Raw genomic sequence first — 12,936 nt, 5'->3', positions numbered from 1 at the left:
GTCTCTGTGGCTCACTACACATTATTTGGAGTAATAGAGGATGTGCGCAATTGTAGATGTTTGTGCATTGCACCATGAAGACAGTACATTTTGGGCAGTGTCTAATTATGAATGGAATGTTGCAAACCCAAATGTAGCTGACAGCAATAACAGCGTTTAATTACTAACCGGAACGTATGATAAATACTACTGTAGATGTTGCAACAACAACAAATTGACATCTGTGCTTTGAAAATGTTATATTGTTTTCATGCTGTCACACCAAAGTGCTTCTTTTCATCAAACTAATGTAAGCATAGAATACATTTTTTTATGTATTCTTATTTCTTTTTAATTTTTTTATTTTTTTTGAGTCTGTTTGGAAGTCTTTTGCCAAGTATTTTTTCACAAATGGAGAAAACATGGAACAGTAACAAAGCCCTTTTACATTTGGCAAAAAATGTCGATGAGATCCAGACTTTGGAAATGAAACACATCTCTTCATTGACTAGACAGACGTCTAAGGCTAAGTCCAGTCCTGGAGATCAACCATCTTGCCGTTTTTAGATGCTCCCCTGTCCTGCACACCTGAATTGACTGAAAAGCCTTTGTAGTGAATCAAAAGAGCCACCCCCACTTTTTTCTTTCGCTGCTCAGCTCTCACTCTCAGTGGCTCTTTGCTCATGGCAGCACTTTGTTTTGATTGGTGCATTATGGTTGCCTCCTTTGGAGAAATTCTTCTAAGAAATAGGGCAAATACTAAGAGGGCAAAGCGCATCAGCCCCTTCAAAGCATTAAAAACTTTTTAAAGCCAACCTGCACAGGTTTTAAACATATTTTGGTTAATGAGTTTGGTTCTGTTTGGGTGATTTGTTAGGAGTGTTTTATTTTAATTTGTTTTTTTTTCTTTTTTGTTGGTTTGTTTTTTGCGTGTGTGTTAAATAAATATTGAAAGTTTAATTAAGATATTAGACAAAAGTAAGTCTTTCGTCTAATATCAAAAGAATTTTGATATTAGGCAATATCAAATTATGTCCCCTTATGTAACAGAACAAATACATGAAAAAATTGGACAAGTAAAATTGGACAAAGGCTTTTGGACAAAGGCTTTTCATAAGAATATTAAACTCAAATGGAATTATTGATATACAAAACATTCATATTTGCCAATTTAAGTTTAAAGATGAAGCTACAGATGAAGATAATTTAAGAGCCATTTCAAAAGCCATGCTTTCTTAGGCGAGCCAAACTTTTCGTCACTAATTTAACAGGTTATCTTTGTTTTGCATTACATTTTGTTTGACAATCTGAAACATTAATGATTGGCCAAAATACCAAAAAGAAGAAATCTGTAAGGGAAAGAATATGTTTTCACAGCACAGAAAAACTTTGTCTTTGACACTGACTTTTAAACAATGTGGCATAAAAAAAATAAATTAAAAAAAATGTTGAGATTGTTAAAGGCCATTTGCGTGAATTCAAAGGTACACTAGCACAGGCACATTATCTTATAATCACGCTCCTTTCAGTAGTTTCTTTTCTTTTTGCCTCATTACCTTTTGTACACTTCTCTCCATTTGTTTCATTTCACCTGCTTTATCTCCTAAGCTGTCCCTCTCGCTGTGTTTCACTCTGTCCTCCTCAACCATAATGGCCTTTCTTACATTTTCTTTCTTCTGTCTTTTGTTGAGGGAGGTGTGGATGTGCGCGAATGAAACAAATGAATGAAGAAATACAGAATAAGTAAAAGCCAGCGGGAGATGCTGGAAATGGGAGAAGCTGCAGAGAGGACGAGACCAGCGGCATGAAGCGCACTCATTTTCCTAGCTAGTCATTCGGTAAGTCAGTCAGTCAGTTCGAACAGACTGCAACCCCACGGTGGCTTCCTCCTAGCTCTCTATTTCATGGATGTTGAAAGAGAGGCAGCACTCACTTTACAAAACATGAAAGAACATCTGACATGGCCGAGTGGCTTTAGATTTATTCTCCTTTTTGCTCTGTCAAAATATCGACATAGGGAAAACAAACAAACAAAAACTACATTAAACTCTATGTATTATAGACTTGGCTCCTTTTGAATTATGATTTTTTTTCTGGAAGGGGCTCGCAGATCATTTTCAGGTCTGTTTTCTTGGAACCTGTACACAACAATGCATGAAAGTCTGTAGCTGGCCATGGATCACCAATCTGAACCTCTTTCCTTTTACCTCCACAGTAAGGCTCAGGGCTAAATAGGCTCCAGAATCCCTTTTTAGTGAAACATCTGGCCTATATTGGTCAGAGGTGCAAGTATAAAACAAATGTGCTTTCAAATTTTCTATAAGTGATTAAGTCTCTATGTTTATTTGGATCAGTGTTGGAAAGTACAGGCAGTGAGTAATACATGACAAAATGTGACAAGAGACAATATAAATCACCTATTAAAAATCTGCACACAATTTTGGAAAAAAAAAAAAAGAAAGAAAGAAAGAAACACACATAAATGGTAGATGCTGAAAGCAGCTCAGATTCCTGGAAAGGGAACAAGTTATTTGCAGAGACAAATTACTGTATATGTAGCTGTGTACTTTTTCTGAATGTCATAATTTCTATAAACATCCTTTACAGCTAAACCTGCTAAGTCATCCTGACTTTATTTGAATGATCCAGGTAAAGTACCTTGGTTAACAAGGTACTTTATTCCTGGTGGGAGATATTCCTGGTCCATATCTCCCAGTTTATGAAGCCTGGGTGATGTAATTTTCAATTTCTGTACCTTCCCACTAGGGTCCACCATGACTGCTGACATCTGCATACAGTTCAGACAGGGACAGAGGAAGACAGTCAACACACAGCAAATAAATGATGGGTCAGATCACAATGAGCAGAAGAAAATAAATTAGTTGCTCTAAAGAATTATAGCATGTGATAAGAGAGGATTTTCATGCACTGTTTATAATGTATCTGTTTAAGACAATATGACACACACACAAACACACACACAAAACGTATTGCCATGATACAACAGTTTTTCTTTCTTACTGTAGTTCTTTTTTTCCCATTTGAGTAAACTGTACATTATTGCCTTTTGAAGCTGTTGAAAAACTCTATGTATCTGAGTGGTTAGCAATTGTTTGGTTAAGTTAAAAGCAGCATACATTTTTATATGTGCTTGTTTGCGGACTTCAAGTGCGTTGTGTTTGTGGATAGAGAGAGGTATGTCAACAGCTTAAGTGGTACTACAACGTTGGTTAGAAACTCAATGAGGCAACCCAAGGTTGATGAATCTGGATATGTGTGCATTCATGTAAAACAGATGTAGATAGCACAACAAGAAGTGAAGCATAAGCTTCCCTCAGAAAAAAAGATGGACAAATCTGTCCCACCATAACTATGTGTGGCTCTCATGACTAGGCCTGTCACAATAATCAATAAATCAATTAATCACGATAAATTCAAACAAATTCAATTATTCCCATTGGCATGATTTATCGTTTATCTCTTTTTCATCTCTTTCTACCAAAAACTGAATGATAAAAGTCTTCAGTTTGATGCTTTGGTCTCAACTTGTTCTTTTGTGAAAGACAATTCTTTTTACAAAGACCTCAAAATTAATTTTAATTTGTCATTTTGTTTACTTATTTTGTATATTTAAAATCTCTTCCATTTCCAATGTTAAATGTTCATTACAATTTAAAGTTTATGAATCTTTTAGAATGTGGTCTTGCGTTATTATTTTATCATTACCATTGGAAACAGTCTTAAAAACAGTCTCAAAACAACATTGTCGTTTATCGCAACAATTTATAGAACAATTTATTGTTCTATAAAATTGTTATAGTTACAGGCCGACTCAATAGGTCCATATAAATAGAACTTCAAGATGACAGTTGTCTGCTTAAATTTTATAAGTTGATTCATATCAGTTTTATGTGTGTAGGGCCAAATGTAAAATATTTAATTTTTAAATGTACTCATCAAATGCAGAGAAAGCTAAAATATCTAAAAGTCTTTGTTAATATATAATTTTATCAATAAATTCTGCTGCAAACATTGCAGTGAGGACATTTGTGATCTTGATCTGTCGCATATTATACTGTCACAATAAAGTGACAGTTTCAACAAATATTGATGAAAGTTACATCAATAAATCACGAGTGTGGATATGATTTATCCACACGCCAGCTTAGAAAATGGTGGCAATGCACTTTAACCTGTTTGTCAACCACCATTAAAGTTAAGTAAGAGGTAGAAATTGTTTGTTTTTCTTCCAAAAAAACTGCATTCATGCCTGAACTGCTGATGCTGTGACTTTAATGCCAGAAACTGATGCTGGTGACACCTGTTAAAATTATTATTTTTTTTATTCTTAATACAAGGGTTAAGAATAAAAAAAAATTCAGAACTCCAAAAAAATTGCTGGGGTCTGTTGTCGCCTTTTTTCATCATATGCTCCTCTTCTTGACCCCTGGTTTTCATCCTGTTTTATGGCTTAACAAAAAATAAGCTTCCACATTTGGTGTCAAAATTTGGATGATGTGCTTCATAGTAGGAAATGAGCCATAGTAGGAGTAAACATTGGTCCAAAAGCACAAGCAAAGTTCAAAAGATGAATGTGTCACAGAAGTATCTGAAGGAGGGTGCATGCGGAAGGAGTTCCCTTAGGGAAGGAGCAGGTGCATCCAGTGACCACAGATGTGGATTCTATTACTGGCTTGCTGCAACAGTGCTTCCAATGTGACCTGAGTGAAACAGTAAAGCAAGATAAAATTTCGTACCAGATGCAAATCAAAATGCATATCCTTAGAAAGCATTTGCAGCACCAAGAACAGAGGGTGAGTCTCAGCAGAATTCAGCCCTTCCCCAACAACCGGCAGGGGAGATTGTTGATCAAGCCCAGAGGCTGGGGGAAAATGGTGACACCTAAACTGGAGGAAGGTCATTGAGCAGTGCATAAAAACATTTGAGAGGCTGGCAGTTATTTTTTTTTCTCATGTAAAGTACCAGATGACCATTCATGGCATTGGTGACAAAAGTCAATCCTCAAGTGCATGTTTTAAAAGAGTTGGACACCTCTGATCTATGAACACAAACATAGATCAGAGGTGATCTGTTTGCAAAGCCACATTTTTTTGCATCAGTGGCTTTGCAATTTCCTGTCACGCTGTAAATATAAACAGTAATTGCACTATGAAGCGCATTTCCTCTGTATACTTTCAGAACAGCTGCTACAAATAGACCGTAAAATGTATATTTAGTTTTGACTAATAAAGCTTTAAAATCTAATTTATAATCTTCCTCAAAGAAATATTGGAAGTAACTTGAATTTCTAAGCAAAGATAATGTTATTTTTGCTGTAGTTTCACTAGCAACAGTCAAAACAGGAGACAAGCCAGTGCTGCAGCGAATAAATAACAGAGTAATTGACATTAAAAATATTTTTTTTTTACTTTTCCACAGATGTTCCAAGTAGGTCATCACAACACTCACAATATTAAGCATAATACTGTGTGTGACCTTTGAAAGTTAAATAACCTCCACATTCCTTTAAAAGCGGTTTTAGTTTACGCCTTGTATGAAAGGCTCTCATGTTACCAACCTTACACTTAAGCTGAGCACTGATCAACTCTCCTTGCAAGGCCATTCTGGAAAAAAAATAAAACAAATTATCAGGTTTTCAAAAGGTCTAAAATAGTTTGAGGGCATCAGTATAAACTGAAGACTGATTCAGTGCAGGTTTAGCCTTGCACACTTACAAGAACACAAATTACATTAATGTTTATCTATTTATTTGCCTTATTGTAAACTTATTAATGTTTGCTAGGGCTATGTAAACAAATATTTTAGTAATCAAGTAATCTAACAATTATTCTTACATTTGATTAAACAGATAAAAAAAGGTAAATCTAACATAACAGCAGTATTACTATTGCATATCAACATCAGTCCAATTTTTCACACTTGAGCTTCCCTAACAATAACTTTTATGTAGTTTAGAAAATTAACCTGTAGCAATAATAGCTCACTTTATAAGTTAACCGGACGAAAGTTTCTACAAAAATTTGAAATTATATTCAATTTCATAATAAAGAGCGAGGCTCACAAATGCGCTTATAAAAAATGTCTGTTCTCCAGCTTTTGGTTTATGTATTCATCTTCAGTGAGTTTAATAGATGAACTCTCACCTTGCTCACACATTTATAGGTTTGTGTTTAGCAATAACAGCAATGAGATTTGGCACCTTTGTTCGTCACACTCAAAAACACAGCTGTGAGGTATGTAACGTCACCCATTAGTGGCGACCGGAAGGATATGAAATTTATTTTCCGGTTCGTCCGTGAAGTTATGCATCTAAAGGACATAAAGCCTGCAGTGTTCATTCTGTCTGCTCACCTATATAAATAATCCCCGCCGTTTGCTCTGAACCGGCAGCTGCCGGAGAAGAAGAGCTGCTGTACTCCAAGCATCGCTCCCGTCATTTTAGGGATGCTTATCGGTCGCCTGAAAAGCAACAAAATCCCGGGCGTTATCTTGAATCAATAAAATGCTCCCAGGCCGAACTTGACAATTGGACGTTACGCTGCAAACACTTAGCTTTTGTCAACAACTCAGGCGGAAGTGAGAGCATTTCACTGCGCAAGTAATAATCCAACTGTAACACAGTGTGCTAAATCATAAAATGGAATTTAATGAAGCTTTGAGGCAGATACATTTTCCTAGAGAAATTTTACTAATCAAGGTACTCAAATCACTCAAAAAATTGTTTCAGCTAGTTGCAGGTTTAGCCGATTGTTTTTGCATAGAAGATAATTAAAAACAATTTAGACACACCTAAAACAGGGTTTAAGTATCACCTAATGGACGTTGTTTATTTGGTAGACAGACATTAAGAACTTGCATAGTGGTAATAATGATGCGGTGTGCATTTGTCAATACAAAAATGCATTTTTTTTTTCCTGATGGCTTATCATGGAACCTTTAGTTAAATTTGGAGTTTGGAAATAGAAAAAAAAAAAAAAACATACTCATCCAGAACACTTTCAATCTACCTCCAACGCAACGTAGGCTACCGCTGTTTTGCTGAGCGAAGAGGCACTCAACAATCTCAATAATAACTATCACACATTTTAGTAGACATGCAGTTTCATTAAAACACTCCAAATCTGTGCTATTAGATTTCATACTGAAAAATAATCACTTGAGTTATAAAACACTCGTGTTCTGTATCATTTGACTGAAACATATTCAAACCTCTTTGCCAGATAGACATTGTGCAGCTCAATTACACAAGAGTCCAGTTCAGCTAAAGCAAATGGCCACATTTGCTATTTGCCCTTAAAGGTAAACAAACTGCTGCTTTTCTTTATAACCTGCATCGGAATGTGATACCCCATTAATATTTTTCTGTCTTTGGATTAAAAAAATATGTTCTCATGTTGTTGCCAATAAAACTCTTAAGTAACATATTACTTTGTCTGAACCGCTTTTTGTAAAAACATAGCGTACTCTGTAGAAAGGAAAGCTTCACCCTCACCTTTGCCAGATAGCTTCACAACACTATGTTTGGCTTAAAGCTCACTGAAAGTGAGTTTGAACCTCTGGACCTCTGCAGTATCGCTGAGTTCTGCCTAGGGATATCAGACAGTGTATGATATGAGCCAGATGGGGCACTGACATTTAGTTAACAAAGAGCATTGTAACGTCACCCCTAAGGGGTTGTAGGTGAGTCGATTGCAAGTCATGTTGCTGTGTGTCAGATGAGCTACTGACATTTTTTGGTTTTTATCATTATCACACCCACAGCTACTCTCAATCTCTCACCACAAAAAGCCAACACCACATTGACTGGCCTCTCAGTGCATTTACTACAAATCACGAGATCAAGCGAGAGCTAAGGAGGGGGGAAGGAGGTTAAAAGCCAAGTTCATATTGCCTTGAGTTTCCTGAATACTTCCTCATGCTTTTAGGAGGTTGGTTCTGTTCTTTCAATGAATTAGGCTGTATAGCAACCACTCTCTTCGAAGATGCTTATTTTTTTTGTAAAGTACTGAGAGATAAGATCACATTTGCAGCCAAAGATACACTACGTGATAATAAAATAGATTAAATCTACATTGAGGTTCTTAATAAAGGTTCTTGTTACAACCAAACTAATTTTGTTTCCATAAATGTTTTTATTTGTAAAGTTTTGAACACCTTCAAGTGTAGCGAGAGGCAGTTAGACTAAATGCCCAAACAGACTTCATTTGAAGCCAAACAGTCGATGGACACGTGGTTGCAAACTGTTTGAATTCACACACCTTTCAAACAATGGCGCTGACCAGCTGGGGGAAATCCCCTCCTGCTTCTGCGTACGTCACACAGAAGCTGGGATAGATGAAGTTCCCTCATATATCCCAGCCTCCTCTGCTGTGCTTTTATGATACAGTCAAAGAGCCAGCGGCACTCTTGCCTGCATACAGCCTCCTTTGTGAACAACAATTGTACAATTTTCATGCTGGAGTTATCAACCATTTTTCAGTCCTCTTATTATATTAGTAATTTAGTGAAGAATGTATGTTATTATTTAATGCATCAAAAAACAGATCTAAAAGTATTCATGTCTCCTGTAGATTTTGCATCAAGCACAGCAACAAACTTCCAACCAATCACACAAGACTTGGCACAGACCTCTGACATAGTTCAACCTGTGCCTGGCTTTGAGTTTGGCAGACAGATTTCTCTCTGCGTACAAAATAATAAAATTTTTGTCACAAGTCAGTTTCAATGACAGCCGATTTCGGCACGTCAAATGAAGACTGTGCATGCATTTATGGCGGTCAAGAGGTCAGTGGAGCACTAAGAGAGTAACAACAGCATACCTCATGAACAGTATGAAAAATCTCTGCCTAAGATCACACAATTATTGGACTTCCTTGGTGCGATTTTTGGGGTTTGCAGTTACAACCGCACTAACGCAGCTGTATATCAATGAAAGATTGGATGTTCTGCTCAAAAACCTATTAACAGTTTTGCTTCATTCCTCTTTAGGCTTTGACTTATAGGTTTGGGAAAAAAATCAAAAACCATTTAAATCTGAATTTGCAGTCATTAAATAACTGCTTCATTTACATAACAGTTGTAGCTGAATTTGAAATATTCATAAATAATAACCACACCTATACTTACAGTATTGCAATATCCAGGTATAGCTGCATCATCCTCTTTGTCCTATTACTTCTCCACTTCCTTCTAGGCATGTGGTGACACACACACTTTATTCTGCAGAGCAACAGCTGAATAATTTCCATGGACTTCCTGGTACATTGGACACCGGAGGCAAATTCATAAAAGGAAAGATTCATAGCATTAATTCACATGATTTCATTAAAGATGGGTGATTGCATTAAGTCTATTTGTTACATGGCAGCAGTGGTGTGTATGCGTGTGTGCGGGGGTGTGTCACTCTGATGTGTATTCTGATTTATGGAGTTCCCAAGCTTACAGTGTTACTTAATTAACTAGAAAATGGTTTTACTAGAATTTATTTTCTGTTTAATTTTTGTGATTCTGTTAGCCACCGAGGTTTGGAATCATTTCGAGTTCGCTGTCACTACATGTGCAAACTATTGTCGAAACTTCAATTTCAGCTGTAATTAGGAGCGGTATTCCTCAAACATCACCAGTATGTCCGACGGGATGTAATATTCCCAAGTGAAACTGCCCATTAAAATTGCAATTAAAGGTATTCAGGAGGAGAATGTTCAAAGCCCACACAATAGGAAATTTGAATATTGTTCCCAGAGAAATTTCTTATAATAATAACATCAACCTTCACAATTACCCCTGCCTTGTACTAATTACAGACAATTAGTCACAGAGACAGGTAGAGATATCACAGTCTTTCATCAACTATTAGTTTCAGCTGATTATAGAGAAGCGGTATGTAGCAACTCCTCACACAGTTCTCCCCATAGGCCTAATTGAGTCTTCGATGATTCTATCGTTGTTTGTTTAACCCTGATTACACCTGGGATAAAGGCTTCAATTAAAGTGAGAGCCATAATGATCTTGTCTCAAATGCCAGCCATGTATGATGACCAGCCCCTTGCAGAAAGGTCACCAGCGCTCACGGCCGTACATTGTGCAGTATCATCCTTTCTTTTTTTCTTGTTTTTCTTTTTAGGGATTAATGTCAAGGGATCTGAGAGAAACAGGCCATGTTGAACACCAAACATCATAAATACTTAATAATAAACTGTCTTTGGAGAGACATCTGGGAGGAAGAACAGAAAGTTAGTCATTTAAAGGTACTAGAAAAAAGATATTTACTAGTTCTGTGTTTATATCACACAGCGCCTCAGGGTAACAGCAGTACCAAAGCCTGATTAACATGCTGACAACAACGACTGAAAAGGTGTTTGTGTGTGCGTGTCTGCGTGTGTGGGTGTGTGGTGGAGAGGAAGAGTGCTCTTGAACGTTTCTCATTTGTTTCTCTTGTTTACCTGTAGGGCATCGCACCAGAGCAGAAGCATGAATTGCTCACTATTGACAAATCACCCAAAGCGGGCAGCTGCATTAGCTCAGCTTTTAAAATTGCTCACTTCACTTTGATTGCTTCATCATTATTTTCACAAAAAGCTTAGCGGAATGAATAATGAATGGTCTATGCTTATCTTTACTTTTTGGGGGGTATCAAAGACAAAGATTGGAGATTAAGATTTTGTTCTTTTTCTTCAAATCACCATTCAGTTTATTTTCAGGCTTTTTTTTTTTTTTTTTTTTTTTTTACTGTGTCTGATATAATAGGGTTACAGAGAGCTTTGTCTATAGCACTGGTGGCAGGCAAGAACCTGATTAGGCCACACAGGAAGTGTGTTTTTCATCTTTATTTCCTCAGATTGCATCAGTTCGACTTGTCAGTGACACATCCTTCCTTGCTGAAAACACATAGGGTCTAAACCAGCATTTCCCACCTGTCAAATTATTTCCTCTTTTTTTTGCAATAACATCATTGTCGAATTGACACCCTGCACATTCCCTCTGCTGTCAATCTACCTTCCTGTGACACTGTGTGGAGCTGTAAGGTAACCAACCCTCTTTTTGCCTTTCAAATGTCGTCGTTAACATAAGCAAAATCATACTTTACATTTAATTGTCAATGTGAGAGCAGGAAACATGTGAATCTATCATCATTCTGAAAAACATCTGCAGACTGACTTTTTCTAGCACTGGCTTGGTTATATGTCACCATCAATATAAATAATGGATCTGACCCCAAGTGTGTTGCATGTACTTTCCAATGTGTACTGTGACATTCAAGGATTTATCAGTAATAATGGTCTGTTATTTTTGAGAAAAGTCAAATTAAACTTTAATCTTGCATTTGTTCAAATGCTTATTAACAAAATTACTGCTTATTATTAATGAGAAGGCAGCATTTCCATGCTTATAGGCCATGTGGTAAAAAGAACTTGCTGAAGTGCAAACCAGTAACCAGAACGGGAAATAAATGAGATTTAAGTGACTTTTTGGATAGCATAGTTGTTGGTGCTCAACAGGCTGACCTACTGGGATTTTCAGGCACAAGCACTAACTTAGGTTTACAGAGAATAAACTGACAAACAGAATATCTAGTGGGCAGCAATTTTATGGATTAAAGAGGGTGAGAGGAGAAGGGACAGACTGGGTTAGGGTTACAGAAAGTCAGCAGAAGAGAATTTGGCATAAATGGTGTAAAAAACATGGTCCATTTCTTCTTGAAGCAAACTGTTCTGGCTTCCAGTGGTGATGTAATCGTGAGGGAGATCTTGTCAGCACACTTTGCCTTTTGGTACCAACTGAGCATCATTTAATTTCAATAGCCCAAATTGGTATTTTTGCTAATCAAGGCGATCCCTTTATGATTGGGGTTCAAATCTTCATTTTAAAGTTGGATGATATCCAACGTAAATTTTTTTTTTTTATATAATCTCCAAATATCTTTTTGAACATGTCATTCAGGTCACTGTGTCCCATTGCCCTCCACCTCCAGATCTCAGGCTAATAAAGCACCTTGAGGATGTGATGAAATCTGAGATTCACATCAGGTATTTACAATTGACAAACCTGCCATGTTATGTTAATGTAGAAATTTTGTGTTTCATATTAAGCTCTATTAATGTGACCAGGACAAAGCAAAATTTTGGCCCAAAATAGCTACAAATGTGAAACTTTCATTTCCAGGCGAAATGTGGCAAATGTTTAACTTTGAACAATTCAGTTCAGTTTCTTGAAATGGCACAACAATGATTCACAACAAATGCCTTTCACAAAAAAGGTCAGTTCAATCAAAATATACAGACAGTTTCAAAGTTAGTCACAAAAGATGCAGTGATCTCCAGTTTATCATAAAACATAATTTTAAAGTTTTACACCAAAGAAAACCATCACGTGACTGTCTTGCAGCACTCACTCCATGGATGCACATGTAGCAACATATGACATGTTTTTTTTTTTTTTTTTGTCAGCTACAGAAGAACTCCACAGTCAATCACGGTTTTCTCATACTTTTTATCAAGGTACTACAAATCTCAGGGATATTTTATAACTACTATGTAACCAAGTACTGCAGTGAATGAAAGATGATTTAGTCTGTTAGGAAACATAGCGAGGCACAATCCACACAGACGGAAATATTTGTCATTGGTCTCAGTAAGGCTTGCTTTCCTTTTCTTGTTTTCTCCTCTCCTTCTCTGACAAATGTGTGCCGTACTTAGGCTCCACGAGCAGACTCACCAGCTAAAGATTTATTTCTTCCATTACCTCACGCCCTTAGTGTCTTAATATCAGTAGTTTCAAACTTGCACCAGAACAGTAAAAAAAGGACACACTCGCCTTATTTTGTTTCCCTGTGCTCACACAGTTTCCTATCTTAAAGCAGAACCTTGAGGTAAAAACTTGTTTTTGTTCTCTACAAACGTGCTTTCCCATCCTGCCTCTCTCTACATCCCTTGTTGT

The sequence above is a fragment of the Poeciliopsis prolifica genome, unplaced genomic scaffold (genome assembly GCF_027474105.1).
Source record: "Poeciliopsis prolifica strain line A6 unplaced genomic scaffold, Auburn_PproV2 SCAFFOLD016, whole genome shotgun sequence".
Taxonomy (NCBI): Eukaryota; Metazoa; Chordata; class Actinopteri; order Cyprinodontiformes; family Poeciliidae; genus Poeciliopsis; species Poeciliopsis prolifica.
The sequence above is the reverse complement of the archived record's forward strand: the minus strand, read 5'-3'. Positions refer to the sequence as shown.